The sequence below is a fragment of the Callithrix jacchus genome, chromosome X (assembly GCF_049354715.1).
Source record: "Callithrix jacchus isolate 240 chromosome X, calJac240_pri, whole genome shotgun sequence".
Lineage (NCBI taxonomy): Eukaryota > Metazoa > Chordata > Mammalia > Primates > Cebidae > Callithrix > Callithrix jacchus.
This window is the reverse complement of record NC_133524.1, coordinates 126,532,660-126,551,136: the sequence shown is the minus strand read 5'-3', so window position 1 is coordinate 126,551,136 and position 18,477 is coordinate 126,532,660. Positions and strand designations below refer to the sequence as shown.

The window sequence follows — 18,477 nt, the reverse complement described above, 5'->3', positions numbered from 1 at the left end:
TTTCACTTTCTTGCTGCTCAGAACAGAAGCTTAGTTCCTACAACCACGTTGTTTTGATAAGTTTGAATATCATTTGTCGTCAAGGACTTTCATCTCCATTGTTGCTTTATTATTCTTAAAATATTGTGCTCCTGCGCTTAACAGCTAAAAGATCATGTTCTATTTTGATGCGTGGTTTGACAGTTGATTTCACTCCTCATTAATTGGACAGCATGCAGATGATGTGGAGAAGTGAGTGAGTGACAATATTTCAAGGTTACGTTGAAGAGCATACAGTGAACCTTAGTGCCTGGACCAACAGCTGCTGAATTGAATTGTCTGCAATTAAAGCAACAGCAGGTTTGTGTAGTCTCCCTGCAGCCCATTTATTTGAATTTATGGCTTCAGTTTCTTCTTTGAGTATTGGTTGGTTTGTTTTGCTAAGTGTTGGAAAGTTATGCTTGTTGGATGTTTTCTCTATACTCAATGCATGCTTGACTCTAGAAGAGCCATCTCATACATTTTAATGTGAGAAGTTGTTGAGGTTTTTTTTTCTTATGGTTAAAACCAGAGGCTGTCCTATTTTCTCCACTACAAAACTAAATAGATTTACATGGAAAATATTGCTTTGTTCAATAAATAGAGATTTCTTGTGGACCAGTGTTACTGGTTTACTTTTCTGGCAGTGAAAAATGCTGGACTTGGTTATGCTAGTGGAATTACTGTATCTGGGAAGAACTTCTCTATGCTAATAAAAATGTTTACATTTTAAAAACAACATTATCTCCTTGCCAGCTCTCAATTCCACAGTGACCTAATGAATAATTTCAAATCTAACTAGGTGGGTTTTATGACTGTATTTTTTTTTATGCTGATAGTGAATACGTTTAATTCCTTAATGGTTTTACTCTATTAAGAACTTACAATTGCAGTATCATTGTTGATTACTGAATCAACAGTGGATGTGGTTTAAAACATTTATGTAGTGATTTAATATATACTTTCTCAGTTCATTCTCAGTAATGGAGGTCAGTGATGTTATGATCTCCATTTTATAGGTAAGAAAACTGAGACTCAGGATGAGTAACTGGCCTGAGGACTCACATCTAAGTGCAGCCTGAACTTACAGGTTACATTATCTGACTCAAGAATCTGTGCTTTTTCCTCCCTGATATCAGGCTGCCTCTCGGTTGATGGGTCCCAGGTAAATGTGACTTATGCTAATTGTGAAGAAGGATAAATTTGGTAATTTACTAAAAAATGTATTCTTGAATAGGACTCCAGAAATTTTTTTCAAAACAGTTTTTTTAATCCAGCATTTATTTAAATATCTGAGTGATTTCAATATTAATTTTACAGATATATAAGAAACACTAGTGGTTTGATTAACGTGTGCATCAATATGAATGAATGTAGAGCTTTGTGAAATTTTGGGGAAGCAAAATGTCTAATCGAAAAGGTTAACATGGAATATTTTCTTTTCTAAACAAGGTGGTTATTGTTCTCCTCAATGAACTTACAAGATTGTTTCCATGAAAGTATGTGTATTTTAAGATACACTGGCTGTGAATGTGAAGTGCTGTATGTTTTTGAAATTTGAGTATTTTGTCCAGAGCAGCAGAAAAAATATACAGCTAACTCAGGTTCACACTTTTCTTTCTTTCTGTCTGTCTCTTTGTTGCTGTCTCTTTCTCGTAGATCAGCCTTCTTATCTTTTTGAATTTCCAAATGATTTCTCAAATTCATTTGTTTTAAGGGAAAAAATGCTTTCTTTCCCACTGAGGAAAGGAATACTATTTAAAGCCGCATCATCAATTCAGCAAATGAACCCAAATACTTGAATAGCTCATACAAGCTCTCTGGTAAAATTTTTCTTAAAACCCCTTCGGTAAACATTCTTCAAGGGGGCATTTTTAGATCTGAATTTATTAGAGACTGTGCCATGTACTGGAGTAGTGACTGGATGCTCAGGCCATAGACAACTCTTCTTCAGCACTTGACAATGAACATTTAGGAATGTTGATAAGAAAATGAGCCAGAGATCCAGCAAGGATTGTTATGATCTGTTTATGAGACTTAGGATGGTAATGAATATATTGTCTTAGATACTGTGTAATTGGAATTTATCCTTATCTAAGATGATATCTTTATATTTTAATATATCTTGGCTGTTTTGTATTATTTCCTTCTGGTGAAAAAGAAAGGAAGACTTTTATCATTCTTTAAACTTAAATGAATTTGATACTTAAAAAATACAGGTAGAAACGTTGGGGAACAAATCAGGATTAGAGGAAGGAGAACTGGGCAAACTAGGCATGTAATTGGAAGTTCCATATTAAACTTGGTTTCAGGTGGCAAATGTCCTGTGAGGTTGGAAGCTCTGGCTAACATCCCTCACTCTTCCTTTTTCTAGGAATAGGTACCCTGAATATCAATGAAAAATAATTTACTGGGACTTTTAAAGAAATTGACATTTTCTTATTGGTGAAAGAAAAAGTCTTTCATCTACAAAATTGTTACTTTTTCCCTGTCTTATAAGAGGCCAAGAAAAATTTGAGAGGGAGATTTCTAGGTTCTGGTTGTTGAGGGAGCTGAAGTTGAGTCTTCTGATGGATTTTCCCCTTTAGTACACCTATCAGTGTGTTTTAGAGGAGTGAAGGGCAGGTCTCATGGACAGGAATATAAAGGTTAGTATACACCAGTCCATGGTGTGCTGGAGCCAGCTTGCACTAGCTTGTTTAAGGGTATCACACCAAGAATATTAACGGATTTGAAAATTTATTCATATTTGCCTTTTTCAAAAAGGACTTAATATGCTTATTATGAATAATACAATAATTAAGGCATGCTATGTATGTAGGATAGTATAATGCAACTGCCCCTTGGGCCGCTAAACTATACTGATTGACATTATTGAGCATAGTACAGTTGAGTGTGTGTCTCCCCAGCCATATATAAACACAATAATAAGAATAGCTAACATTTGGCCAGGCACAATGGCTCACGCCTATAATCCCAGCACTTTGGGAGGCCGAGGTAAGCGGATCACTTGAGGTCAGAAGTTCAAGACTAGCATAACTAATGTGGCAAAACTCCGTCTCTACTAAAAATACAAAAATTAGCTGGGCATGGTGACAGGTGCCTGTAATCCCAGCTACTTGGGAGGCTGTGGCAGGAGAATTGCTTGAACTCAGGAGGCAGAAGTTGCAGTGAGCTGAGACCATGCCATTGCACTCCAGCTGGGCAACAAGAGTGAGACTCCATCTCAAAAAAAAAAAAAAAAAAAAGAACAGACATTTATTGAAAGCTTACTCTGTGCCAGGTCATGTTATAAATACCTTATATATATGAACTCATTAACCCTCACAGCAATGCCATAAAGTAGGCAGTAGTATTTCCATTTTAAGGTTAGAAAAACAGATTTTAAGTATCCTGCCTACCACGTCACACAATTACTAAGAAGCAAGAATCAGTATGTGATCACAAGTTTGTCTTCAGAGCCAATGTTCTTATCCACCACGGCATGTATGTCTTTAGGGGATCTTTATTAAAGAAACTGCCCACCTGTGTGCTACCCAGAGCAGATATCCCATTGTTCATGACTTCAAAAGACCTAGACAGTATAGAGCTGTCTGCTGACCAGACTTACTAAAATTTTTTACTTTCTTTCCAACACCCATTGTTGGTAGTCTTTACTGACAGAGTCAAGGGCAACATTGTATCCCCAAGAATTTCTAAACATTGCTACTACTCATTTTCTTTCTTCAGATTTTCAGCTTTCTTTTTAAGATCTCTTTCATAATCTGTTGCTTCCCTCTCCATGCTCAGCTTTTTACAACAAGAAACATTGACAGCCAAAGTGTAATTTTTCTTCTATGCAGCCAAATGGCCAAACATCGCACCTCTTCCCTGCATCTACTCTCTCCTGACTCCATCTTATGTCTAACTGTTAGAATGTTCTTCCTAAATGCAGATCTTATCCTATCACTCCTCTCCTTAAAAATCCTCTACAGGATTTTGCTGTTTTTTTTTTTTCCAAATAGGCATTCAGGGCCATTCATAGTCTTGTTGCAGCCACTAAGAATTCCCTTATGCTCTCATCTCCCACTACACAACACTCTTTATATCTTATTTACCTGCCACTCTGGAGCACTTCTGGGTCATAGGTGCACCCCAAATTTTCAAGCTCCTGTGCCTTTCCATATTGTTCTCTACATTTCAATTGCTATCCTTCCTTATCTCCAGCTACCCTACAGCTGCTCAATATTTAAGATTCCACTCAAATTACACCTGCTACTTTATTTAATATTTATTTTTCATCTGTCTTCCCCCAATAGACTGAGTTATTGAAGTCATATTTTACGTGCCTCTTAGCACATAGCCTGGCACCTTGCACACGGTTGGCACTCACATGCAATATTCAGACCTTCAGCAGCTGCACCACCAGAGGTTTTTCTCCTCTTCTGCTAGCTAAAGTTTCAGAGCTGTTCCAAAGCCTGAGTTTCTGAAGCTGAGTGGCTAGATTGCTTCTGCTTTGCATAGATATTCTGGAATATTATGTTCAAACTTTTTTTTCTAGTACAAGTACCTTCTTGATTTTTTTCCTATACTCATCCTTGCTCAGATCTACTAAACTTTCAAAGCTCTTTCTTTTGCCTTTGCGGAACACTTTGCACTTTTGTATAGAGATAAGGGCTTGCCTATGTATACATATTTAATACTATTCAAGAAAAGAAATCAGTATTTGTAAGGTGATAATTGGAATTTTTGATGCAAAATCACAGTGTTTCTCAAAATATGGTTTAGGAGTTACCTGTGACGGCATTACCTAAGACGTATAAAATGTAGATTTCTGAATCCCCATCTCAGACCTACTGAGTGATCTGCATTTAGCAAACTCCCCAGATAATTGTTCTGTATGCATGACTTTTGAGAACCACTGTTAAAAGGCAAAAATAAAATGCTAACTTCTGATCTGTATTCTCTATGGATATTCATATTAATTACATTGTGAAAAAGCTATCATTAAAATGATTTGAATATATTGTTTGAACACTTCAAGTTTCCTGGTATCTAACCCAGTGCTGCCTGGTAGAACTGTGTAAGAAGATGAAGTATTCTGTATCTTTACTGTCTAACACAGTATCCACAAGCCACATGTGGCTACTGAGCATTGAAATATGACTATTTCAATGGAGGAACTGAATTTTTTTGATTTATTAAGTTTAATTACATTGATATTCAAATAATCACATGTGGTTACTGAATGTAATATCAGTGCAGCTCAAGAAGGTTTGGCTATCCAGAAGGAGTAATTCTCTTACAGGTCTAGATGGCCACAGTGATAATTGTATCAACAGGAAATCAAACTGGAATTTTGTTTCCTTTTACACATAGGACAAGCGTTTCTTTTAACAGATAATTTAAATTTAAAAAATGGCCTAAAGTGAGTTATCCTCAGAAGGGATTTGACAAATTATAATCTCAATTAAATTTAAATGCGAGCTACACTCTGCATTTCTCATCCGTACTATTTTTCTCATATTGGCGTGCTGTTGACGGGTAGTTGTTAGGTCTTGATTTCTGAGCTAGGGATAAGAAAGTTGAGTTAATCAGACGAAAGAGCTCCTACCTTCAACATTTATGTCATAGACACTTTTACACATTTTAGCTCTCAGTCCCTTTCACTATTTTCTCTTGGATTATTCAACCCCTTAGCCACTCATGATTCGTGACTTTTCAGCTTCCATTTCTTCCTCAAGTAAAACTTTTTTGAACCACTAGTATATTCCTTTCAGGACAATTTTGTTATTTAAAAAAGCATTAACACTTTGGAAGAATTTGATCAAACATAGACTGTAGTCTGTAGACAAAGAGATATAAATCTGCGTCCTTTTATGTTTTATTATTGCCTGGAGTTCATCAAGTGTATTAGTTGTACTTGGTGGTTTTAAAAAGAACCAACCCAGTGTCAGAATCTAAAGTATTGGGGAAAAAAATACATGGATAGAGTAATATCCTTGATTATTGTTATCTATGGAAACTATATGGTAAGTAATTATGCCTGCTGGACCTGCCCTCTGTTGCCTAGATCCCAGTTCTTTGTGTACTTTTCAATTGCTAAAATTTTTAGCACATCCTGAAATTCACTTCTTTCTCTTCCCATTCTTCAGTTTCTTTGGCTCTGTTTTCTGTTTTTAATGGACAGCAGGCACCCTCCCCCGCTTTTTTTGTACCATTCAAACTCACTCCCGGAATTCATTGTTATATCCAGCCTCACTGAACTGCCTAAAGGAGTTCAAAAGTGTGTTTCAAAGTGCCTCTCAGGGCCACCCTGGAGCACTCTGCAAATAGGTTCTTTTGTTTTGAGGACTAAAGAGACAGTATTGCAGCTACAGTTTTGAGAAATGTGTAAAGAGAAAACCCATTTGGATCTAAAGGAAAATTTTAACCTCTTGCCTATCCCTTCCCCCAGACTACATCTACAATTTTCAGTGACATTTTTACTTTGTTTAGGAAAGCAGACATTTCTGCTTTCAGTCAAAAAGTTCACTCTGATCAGGACCCTTCCTAATTTAAACCAGAGTGGAGAAGAAGGGAAATATGTTTTAAAGGTGTACTATAGGACTATACTAAGATACTTATATAAATTATTTTATTTAATCCTCGTTAGTACTCTCAGTAAATGATAGTTGTTTTTCTTGGCTGAGACTATATATTCCAATAACTTGTCTAGAGCTCTGTCTCCAGAAAAACTGCTCTTAGAAAGACTGCATTCCTGTTCCTTTTTACTTATACCCATAATTGTGAATGGTTACCTTTTCTCTTACTCTATTTCTCTGTGGGTATGGGTGTTGAAGAGATAAGATGGGAGGGAAGAAGGGAGGGAAAGGGAGAAGAGAAAAGAGAAGAGAGATTATCAGTACTAGGATGATTCCTCATAAAGATCCCAGATCTGTATAAAATGAGAGAATGTAAAGAAAACACTTTCTGTGCTGTCTATCAAACAGAAATTGGGATGTGTTTTAAGAGAGCTTCTGACTAAGGGGTTGTAAAGAAACCCTTCTTTAGATTTTTTATACACTCTACTTATCAACACTCCCTTGCCCTGCAGTCTAAGAGACTGCTGACTCTTGCTGCCAAATATGGTTGGCATTTTCCCAAACCCTGCCCATGGGTTTGGAGGTAGAACAGGAACTGCAAAGAACCACAAGTCTTACACACTCTGCTGAGTCATGGAAATTTGCCCAGCTTATTCATTGGAAGTTGTACAATGTGTCTTCACCTCAGTTTGTGGTGAGGAATATGAAGAACGTAAAATAATTGTGACAATCTATATTTAATAAAAATGAGAATAAGCTGCAAGTAAGTCAGACTACTCTGGAAAGGTTTTTTGGGAGGCATTTGACATTGCATCTGGGTTATGAATATCGAATAAATATAAAACAGATCATCATCAAAAGTAATTTTGATTCATGCTTTTATACACCTACAAGTGACAGGGGATAGTAAACTATATTAAGAGTGTGCAATGTGATATAGCATTTTAAAAGCCAGTATGGTTTTGAGTAGCTGCCATGGATATGGAGAAATAACTTAGAGCATAGTAGTAAGAATCTCTTTTTAATTGGTAGTAACACTATGCCCAAGTTTCCATTCTCTGGAACTGAGATGCTAGTAATGGACAAGAGCAATTGAAATGCTTAAGGAATCTAGGGAGAGTGGTTTATAATGGTGGGACACAAAGTAAATATGATAAAGACAGTTCAAGTAGTTCGTGAATATTGGCACTCATGGCTGTTTCGATTGGCGTGAGCAATAAAGAGCGTAGTGTCACAGAAAAAGGAGTAAGCACAGGCAGAAATATGAGCACTGGAGGGATGAGGCTGGAATTCTAGTAGTATCTCTCCCTGTCTCAAGTAGTATTCCCTGAGTGCCCTACCCAAGGCTCTGTGAGGCTTTTAACAAGAAGGGAAAGCAATGGTCTGAGAAGAAATGGTTTGAAGAAATTGAAATGAGAAGGACATAATCATTTTGTCAAATATTAACAGCTAGTTAAAATAAAAAGAAACCCCACCCTGAAGCAAACTCTCCAGAACATTTCTTTCGCTGGCCTCACTTAAGGCCAGATGAAGCGCAAGCTGTAGAGAAGCAGCTCACTCTAACATGGAATATGATCTAAGGCAAGGCCCTTCTTGGACCGTCTCCACATGGATTTATTACTGGAAGTAACAGAAGGGCTATGTTAGAACATTAGAACACAGTTTCAAGGCATGAATGCTGAGGTTGGGACTTATAGTAAGGCTCTGGTGTACTAGCTGGACAATGAGTACAATTTCATTGCAGATGTTTTCCATTGGAGATTTTTGAAATGTCAGTTAGCCAGGATAAATCAGCCAGCACTACTTAGCTAGCACCTACTGTATTGTGTTGCCTGTACTTGACCAGTCTTGTGAGGGAGGTATTTGAAGCTGTTTAGCCATTTCTGGTCCTCAGGACATTATTAATAAGCTGCCCCTCTCAGGTTAGTAAACTGCCCCTTGCTGTTATGAAACAGGTGATGGATAAACAGCTTTTCTCATAATATCTGTACTACTCTTTTTTCAGTATCGAATCATTCCCAGTAAAGTGTAAAGTGGAGGAGACGACTCCCCGTGAGGTTTTAAATCTAGATCATAATGGACCACCTGCCAAATGCTTTCCCTTTATGATCCTAAGTTAAAGTTATTGACAGAGAGAAAAGCATTGCAAAATGGAGTGCCAGTTTCTTATGGCATTGGTGGACTTAAGCCAAAATATTTGAAACCCTCAGCCAAATGGTTCATTCAGGAGCTTTGGAAGCAACTTGTAAAAATCAACAGCCTGCCTATTCCATATCTGGGGAAAGGACAGAAGACGGAGGAAGAAGATAAAAGAGTGCAGAATGATTTGTATTCATTAACTGTTATCAGTGTTAAGTACAATGTAGTATGTTGTTCTAACTAACATTTATGAAATGCTACCCTTACAGCTGCAGACTAAGGAAAGAGCAATCCAGTAGTTGTGCCCATTGCTAAATGATTGAGCCAGAAACAACATATAAATATTAGAAATGGCTTAAACCACAGCATCAAGTTTTATTATTTCACAAGGAAGTGATTATTGGGACTTACGACTCTAGTGGGAATATGTAAGTACTCATTTATTTCTGGCTAATGAGGAAATTATTAAGAAAGAGAAAAAGGCAGTTTACAGATAAAAGTTCAGGAGGATTTTGTAATATAAGCATTTTAAAAGAATTTTATGGTTGTAAGAAACCTTGAAGTTTATCAAGTCATTTTCCCTCACTCCCTTTCATACATAATCTGTTACCTGTATCCACTCCATCCTCAAGTGGTCAATCCAGTTTATGCTTAGATACTTCCAATAATTTGACACTCTCTGCAGTATGGTAAGAAATCTGATTTTTGAATAGTTCTAGTTATTGGATGTTTGCATAAATAAGCCAAAATCTCTCTTTTCAGCCTCTATTCGGTCTTAGTACCATCTACACAAACTACAACATAAATTGAGGAGGTATGTAGTGTGGTGACCCTGATTCTACTTACCCCTTGCTGCTATGCCAAGCAAATGGTAGCCCTTCAAATGTTGGAAAACAATCATCATGTGCTCCCTGAGTGACTGTTTTTATTAACAGCTTTATTGAAGTATGATTTATATATCATACAATTTTCTCATTTTAAGTATATAATTTAGTGATCTTTAGTGTGTTCACAGAGTCGTGCAACCTTCACTAAAAATCTAACTTTAGAACATTTTTATTACCCCTAAAATAAGTAAACCCAGATCTCCTTAGCCATTAACTTCCAATTTCCTATACTCCCTTCCTCCAACTCCCAGTACTAGGCAACTACTAATCTACTCTCTCTATATAGATTTGCCTATTCTGGACATTCCATATGAATGGAATAATGAAATATTTGGCCTTTTTCATCAGGCTTCTTTCACTTAGCATAATGATTTCAAGGTTAATCTGTACTATAGCACTAATCAGTATTTTTTTTTTTTTTTTTGAGACGGAGTTTCGCTCTTGCTACCCAGGCTGGAGTGCAATGGCGCGATCTCGGCTCACCGCAATCTCCGCCTCCTGGGTTCAGGCAATTCTCCTGCCTCAGCCTCCCGAGCAGCTGGGATTACAGGCACGCACCACCGTGCCCAGCTAATTTTTCGTAATTTTAGTAGAGACGGGGTTTCACCATGTTGACCAAGATGGTCTCGATCTGTTGACCTCGTGATCCACCCGCCTCAGCCTCCCAAAGTGCTGGGATTACAGGCTTGAGCCACCGCGCCCGGCCAGCACTAATCAGTATTTCAGTGCATTTTATGGTTGGGTAATATGCCACTGTATGGACATAGCACATTTTGTTTTTCTAGTCATCATTTCGGTTATTTCCATTTTTGGCTATTGTCAATAATACTGCTATGAGCATTAATGTATAAGTTTTTGTGTGGACATATGTGTTCATTTCTCTTCGGTATATACCTAGAAGTATATAGCAGGATCATATGATAACTCTGTATTTAACCTTTTGAGGAGGTGGCAAAAATGTTTTCCAAAGTGACTGTACAATTTTATAGTCCTACCAGCAACAAACAAGGGTTCTAGTTTGTCCACAATCTTGTCAGCACTTATTATTGTCTGCCTTTCTTTTTATTTTATACTAATAGGTGTGAAGTGGTGTCTTATTGTGGTTTCGAAACCTAGTACTCTGTAGGGCATCTTTTCACTTTTATGATGATATTATTTGTCTGAAAACATTTCTAATTTTGGTAAAGCCCAGTTATCTATTTTTTTTCTTTTGCTGCTTCTGTTTTGGTATCATATATAAGAAAGCATTGTTTAATTCAAGGTCATGAAGATTCACTCTCATGTTTTCTTCTAAGGATTTTAAAGTTTACCTCTTATGTATAGGTCTATGATCCAATTTTAGTTCATTGTTGTATATGATGTGAGGCAGGGATCCAACTATATCATTCGCGTGGATATCCAATTTTTCCTGCATCATTTGTTGAAAAAAACATTTTTCTCTGTTGCGTGACCTTGGCGCCGTTGTCAAAAATTAATTGAAGTTAAATATAAGTGTTTAGTTTTGGACACTCAATTTTATTCCTTTTGTCTATATGCCTGGCCTTATGTCAGTACCACACTCTTTTGATCTCAGGAAATGAGAGTTCCCCAACTTTGTTCTTCTTTGAGATTGCTTTGGCTCTTCTGGGTTTCTTGTATTTGTACATGAATTTTGGAATTGGGGTGTCAATTTCTGTAAAAAGAAAACCAACTTAGACTTCAAAAGGAATTACTTTGAATTTATAGAGGGTGCCTGATTTTTAAAAGGCACATACTTCACTTAGAATAAGACTCCATGAGAGGTGACTCTGTACATAGTTTTCCTATACCCTTTCTCACCAGTAACACCACTTGAGAACCAAAACCTATATCTTTTAAAACTACTTTTTTTAAAGTAGCCAGAATCTCCATGGTATAAATATGTAATATAAGACAACCAAAATTAAGTACTGTGTTTAGTGAGTCACACACTTCTTGCATTTGATTGGGATTATTCCTAAGTGAAGAAGCCAAGAACAAGTTGGAAAATTAGCTAGGTCAGAGATGGTTTCTTTTTACTCAGACCCATCTTGGAGTGAGCATACATATGTATGTGTGTATGAGGGGCATGCAGGTGTTGGTGTTAGTGTCTGTGTAGGCAGGAAGTGGCTGTGTATATGTCTCTGCATGTTTCTTTTTTAATCCTTGTGTGCAGATATGTGCATACGCATGTAGGCGTACAAGTATGTGTGTATACGTGTTGTTTTTGTGTTTTTTGTTTTTTCTTTTGGATCCTAGCAAGATGCCTTTTGATAATGGAATAGAGTGTTAAAGATAGGCTTTGTGGTATTTCATCCTTTTAGCTGAGCTTGTTGAGATTTCAGAGTTACAGATGAATTTGGCCTTCCCACCTGAAATGGGTATTATCTTTTATTTAATTACTTTCCTTCCTCTATATCTCATTCCCTTACTTGGCACTAGTTTCTGCATTTGCTGCTTCTTGGTCATGCAGTTCCACATGATTTCCATAGTTGATCCATCCCCTGCACTGTTGTCATCACCTGTGCTGCCAGCCTTGCAATGCTGGCTTATTGGCTTTTGCCCTTTCTTCCCACTCTTTACTACCAAGGAGTCAATTGTTCCGCAGAACCTTTCTAATTCCCTCACACCCTATCCTCCAGATGGTGCCAAAAGTGTCAGGTCATGTGTTTTCCAAATACAGATGGAACAGAGTATTTACCAAGTGTTTTTCTAGGACATGGCAAACACAGCCTAGCACACTTCCTAGTCAGAGTATGGAGAATAGAAAGCCAGTCCATAAGAATGAAGAGCATTCAATCAGGATTTGAAAGCTTAGTCAAGTAGAAAGCTGGTACTGTATATGCCTCTAACCTTTTTTTTTCAGATGGAGTCTTGCTCTGTTGCCCAGGCTGGAATGCAGTGGTGCCATCTCAGCTCACTGCAATCTCTGCTTCCAGGGTTCAAGTGATTCTCCTGCCTCAGCCTCCAAGTAACTGCAATTCGAGGTGCCCGCCATCACGCCCAGCTAATTTTTGTTTTTTTAGTAAAGACAGAGTTTCACCATGTTGGCCAGGTTGGTCTCAGACTCCCAACCTCATGATCCGCCCACCTCAGCCCCCAAAGTGCTGGGATTACAGGCGTGAGACATCATGCCCAGCCTATGCCTCTAGCTTTTAAAAAAATTCTCCTTGCCTTTCTTTTTTTTTTTTTTTTATTATTATTACACTTTAAGTTCTGGAATACATGTGCAGAACATGCAGGTTTCTTACATAGGTCTACACGTGCCATGCTGGTTTGCTGTATCCATCAACTCATCATCTACATTAGGTATATTTCTTATAATGCTATCCCTCATCTAGCCTCCCACCACTCAACAAGCCCTGGTGTGTGATGTTCCCCTCATTGTGTCCATGTGTTCTCATTGTTCAACAGCCACTTATGGGTGAGAATATGTGGTGTTCGGTTTTCTGTTCCTGTGTTAGTCTGCTGAGAAGGATAGTTTCCGGCTTCATCCATGTCCCTGCAAAGGACATGAACTCATTCTTTTTATGGCTGCGAAGTATTCCATGATGTATATGTGCCACATTTTCTTTATCCAGACTATCCTTGATGAGCATTTGCGTTGGTTCCAAGTTTTTGCTTTTATGAATAGTGCTGCAATAAACATATGTGTATGTGTCTTTATAGTAGAATGATTTATAATCCTTTGAATATATACCCAGTAATGGGATTGCTGGGTCAAATGGTATTTCTGGTTCTAGATACTTGAGGAATTGCCACACCGTCTTCCACGATGGTTTAACTAATTTATAATTTACACTCCCACCAACAGTGTAAAAGCATTCCTATTTCTCCACATCTTCTCCAGCATCTGTTGTTTCCTGACTTTTTACTGATCGCCATTCTAACTGGTATGAGATGGTATCTCATTGTGGCTTTGATTTGCATTTCTGTAATGACCAGTGATGATGAACATTTTTTTATATGTTTGTTGGCCACATAAATGTCTTCTTTTCAGAAGTGTCTGTTCATATCCTTTGCCCACTTTTTGATGGGGTTGTTTTTTTCTTGTAAATTTGTTTAAGATCTCTGTAGATTCTGGATATTAGCCCTTTGTCAGATGGATAGATTGCAAAAATGTTGTCCCATTCTGTAGGTTGCCTGTTCATGCTGATGATAGTTTATTTTGTTGTGCAGAAGCACTTTAGTTTAATTAGATCCCATTTGTCAATTTTGGCTTTTGTTGCCATTGCTTTTGGTGTTTTCGTCATTAAGTCTTTGCTCATGCCTGTGTCCTGAATGGTATTACTTAAGTTTTCTTCTAGGGTTTTTATGGTTTTAGGTCTTACATTTAAGTCTTTAATCTGCCTTGGGTTAATTTTTGTATAAGGTGTAAGGAAGGGGTCCAGTTTCAGTTTTCTGCATACGGCTAGGCAGTTTTCCCAGCTCTATTTATTAAATAGGGGATCTTTTCCCCATAGCTTGTTTTTGTCAGGTTTGTCAAAGATCAGATGGCTGTAGATGTGTGGCATTATTTCTGAGGCCTGTGTTCTGTTCTATTGGTCTATATATCTGTTTTGGTACCAGTACCATGCTGTTTTGGTTACTGTAGCCTTGTAGTATAGTTTGAAGTCAGATTGCGTGATACCTCCAGCTTTGTTCCTTTTCCTTAGGATTGTTTTTCTTGCTTCCTTCTTTTCCTTTTCTTCCTTCATTGCTTCATTAGCATGATGATCTGCTATGCAGAGGTAGATTAGGAATGAAGGTAAGTAATACTTTGTAAGTATGAAGTATAGGCTGATGCTGAAATCAAGTAGAGAAGAAATAGGCCACAGTGGGGAAACATTATAGTATTAGAGATGGGCAGACATAGTTTGAGAAAGACTTCTTGAAGATTCTGATATGATCTTCAGTGGGTGCTATACCAGCCTAGCTGAAAATTACTGAGATAAATAAAAATGACTACTATATCATCCAGGAGAAATTTTTAGCAACTTTATATGAGTTCCTATAGCTTTTGCCTTGCAAAATAAAACAGAACAAAACTAATGCTGAAGAAAATAGAAACTTACTTAGAACAACTTTTCAGATGGTTTCTAGTATTAGCAATTTGCTATGTGCATCAACTATGAGGAGCCCAATGAGGTCAAGTAATTCTTGCATATACAGGGTAAGGCATGTGCTACCCTAAGTGACCCTGCATATTGTAAGCTCTAGCAGATCATCTGGGGAAGGAACACCATTATCTAAAATGGACAAATAGAAGAAACATTTTCTGAGAGGCTTCGCCCAGTTAAAAATACATTTTTTACATAATTAAACTAATTAGAGATTCTGTATTGGTTCATGACCTCCTCTTTTAAGATACAAATGTCTCATGGTAAGGTTAACCATCAATTATATTTTAGCATCAATTACTTAAATCAGATATCCACATCGATTCCTAACTGAAGTTTCTGTTCCTCAGTGGCTTAGAAAGGAAGGTGTAAGGGAGATGTGTGCATCTCCTTATCTCTTCCTTTACCTGTTTGATGGTATTATGGGGAGGGACTTTCATAATGCTTTTGTGGGAAAGAACTCAAGTGTTGGGATAGGACAAAGACACGTAATATTAGTTAATTTGATTGTTTGTCCTTGCCCTTTACCTTTCTAAATCCTATTTAACTTGCCCAACTCAAATCCTATCCATTACAGAAAGCCTCCTCTTCCTTTGCTAGCCAACATGATTTTCCCCTTTTTAAAACTACAGCAGTATTTATTGTCTATACCACCCAATCCAATGTTTGATTGGGTATTATATATTCTCCTATTCTATAGTGAGTTTATATGTGCCAAACTTGTTTCCCCTTTACAAGACTAGCTGATTTATATGTACCACAAATGACTGTTGGGAAGAAATGACTGCAAGTTCTTTAAGGCAAGAACCGTGACTTTATTATTCCTTATTTTAGTATTCTAGATGGCATATAGAACAATATATTTGGATTTAGGGAAAAGACACCTTTAACTACTGTTATAATGAAGATTTCACTCAATATTGCTATCTAACTTAAAACATGGAAAATTTACAAGTAGATACTACGATACGTATGTTATACAGAAATGGCTTTAGTCACTCTGCCTAAATTGACAACATTCTTTCCCTTCTTTTCACTAGCCTTAGCTCATTGTACTGGTGGTCATTCCTGATGGCCTTGATACTGGCTGTTCCTCATAATGACTAGTGGAAGCATATAGAAATGTTACTTGATGACTTCATTGAATAGAATAGAAATATTGAAGAAAACATGGCAGCTCTCTCTCTCCTCTCTCTCTCTCTTCTCTCTCTCTTTCCCTCCCCCTACTCCCATCCCTCCCTCCCTCCCTCTCCCTTGTTTCCCAGATATTCAAAGATCTATACCTGGTAAGCCCAATAGTTGTTTCTTTGTTAAAGTTCTCTCTTAAAACACACAGAAAAAGGTTGGCATAGACTTAAGAGGGAAAAATAAGAATCTCATTCTGGAAAGATACAGTGGCTTTTAATTCTCAGCAGTTGCTAGAACAATAAAACAAGTAGCAATTGGCAAGGTGTGTATTGAAGGGATTTATATATTTAATCATTTCCCCTCTGCACTTCCTCACCTTTGTACTTCTTCCTTGTAACATCAGGTAGAATACTGTGCAGACAATTGCTTCTCTTCCCCCGAGTTGATGCTTAAAATTATGAACACTGTGTAATGAAATGGTGATTTTTATTCTGTCCTGGTGGTAAAATGGGATTTGCTGATGTGTAAAATGAGACAAAGATAAATAACAAACAGATGTTCCCACAAAATGTTCATTAAATCCCTGCCTAGCAGAAGATGCCGGATTACATGTGTTCAAACTCTAAGTGTGTTAGAGAATAAGGAGCTTTTATACTTTAATGCTCAATTTACGAAAGACTATATAGCTTTCTCTGTAAAAATCATAGTAATCAGTGACTTACAGATGCTTCTTCATTTCAGAATGGCTTGTCATGACTGTTTTTAAACTTTTCTTATTGATTTTGACAGTTCCAATTATCCAAACAGGCATCACCTTATTGAGGGATTATTAAGTGAGTTTAAGCCTCAAGGATTTTAAGACCCCAGATACGGGTTGTACAACATGTGGAAGTTATGGCTTTTACTTGGATCATCTCTAAAGGTCTATCTGCCAAGGGGATGAGATGGTAATTTGGGGTGGAGTGGGGTTGGGAAGGGAGAGCAAGAACAAACTCTCCCTCACCTTCTTCCTCTGGCTCGTTCATAAAAAGTAGAATTTGTAGTCCTTGATACTGTATATTGCTTACAGCAAGGCCTACCTACTACTGGTAAGCCACTGTTAGGCTGTGGTAAGTTTTAGGCAGCTGCCTATTTCTGGTAAGTTTTAATATGTACTTTGTGCTCTAAATGTGGGAAAGAATACCTACCTTTACCTGGGAAGGAGGAAGCCAGAGAAGGTAGTTCAAAGAATGGTATTTGATCTGAGTCTTGAAGGATAGTAGAAGTTTGTTAGAAAAGAGAACAAAAAGCATTTCAGTCAGAGGGAATAGCATTTACAAAGACAAAGAATCCTAAAACATAAAAAACTGTCAATGACCTCCCAATGATCAATGTGGCTTTGTGTCTGAGTTTCCTCATCTGTAAAATGGACTTAGAAATGATATCTACCATATATGGTTGTGAATATTAAATGAGCTGATATATGTAATTTAGAACCGTGCCTGACACATGAGAATGATTAACAAGTCTTGCCTCCAAGAAGCAAACTCTTATGTTTGATAGCTGGAGTTTGGTGTGTGGATTGGAAATTGGAGAAACGCCAGTTGATGTAATAAGTTGGGAGGTGCAGATTATACACTTACACTGTGCTAAGAAACGTGGATTTTTAAATAGGTGATTAGGAAATATTTTAGAATTTTAAGCTGGCATTTCAAATATGTGACCAGATTTGCATTTTAGAAAGACTACTTTGTTTGCCTCCTCAAAGATAAGTCTGGATGGATGGAAAGGGGAAACGATTGTGAAAAAATGGAGGGAGAGAGATCAGTTATAAGGCTATTTGCAATAGACCAAGCAAGATGATGAAGGATCTGAATTAGGTGTGTGGCACTAAAAGTGAAAAGAAAGGTAAAAATTCAGAAGATGTTTTAGGAACTAGATATCACAGACAGGCAGCTAATAAATGTGTTTTGTTTGGCCCATGCAGTATTTGAATCTGAATGCTCTTAGATGGAACATGCATCCTCCAATTTTACTTAGACTCTGCAACACCCCATTGTATTATATCACATATTGATGTTGCCTGGGCTGACCCTTTTATGGGTAGGAAGAGGAAGGAGTTCAGGTTGATCCCTGAATTTCTAGGTCTGGTGACTGGATGAATAGAGGTATATAGAGGTATCAACAGCCTAGATGAGAAATTCAGTAGTAAATTTGGGAGAAAAGATGAATTACATTGTGGGTATATTATTTGGAGGTATCTAGTATATCAATAAGAAATAAAGATCTGTGGGTCAGGAGATAAGTCTGCACTAGGGATATAGAGTTGGGAGCATTATTAGTTTATAGGTGGTAGCTGAAACCATTTAGGTGGATTATATCACCCATAGAGTATATTGAAAATGCTTAGAGAAACAGTCTGAGCCCACTGAAAACCAGAGAAGTGACCAGAGATAATGGTAAAGGAGGAAAGAGTTTCAGGCATAGTGTAGACCAGTGATTCTAAGAGTGGTCCATGCACACACGGGGTTCTGCAAGATTCTTATAGGGAGTCTGTGAGGTCAAAACAATTTAATTCTAATATGTTATCTGTCTTTTTCACTGTATTGACATTTTCACTGGTGGAACAAAAGCAATTGTGAGTAAAACCACTGGTACCTTGGCAGA

At 37.4% G+C, this 18,477-nt stretch overlaps 1 protein-coding gene across 12 annotated transcripts in view; it reads left to right on the top strand.

Moving 5' to 3' along the window:
* ENOX2 (ecto-NOX disulfide-thiol exchanger 2) overlaps window positions 1-18,477 on the top strand; it is a 290,714-nt gene that overhangs the window by 17,033 nt on the left and 255,204 nt on the right. For 2 of the 12 annotated variants that reach the window (XM_078363073.1, XM_078363069.1), the window contains exon 1: window positions 271-339. The exons of the other annotated variants lie outside the window; for them this stretch is intronic. The gene's annotated coding sequence lies outside the window, so the exon portion shown is untranslated. Of the gene's footprint in view, window positions 1-270; window positions 340-18,477 lie in introns of those variants that run through there. 12 annotated transcript variants of the gene reach the window in all.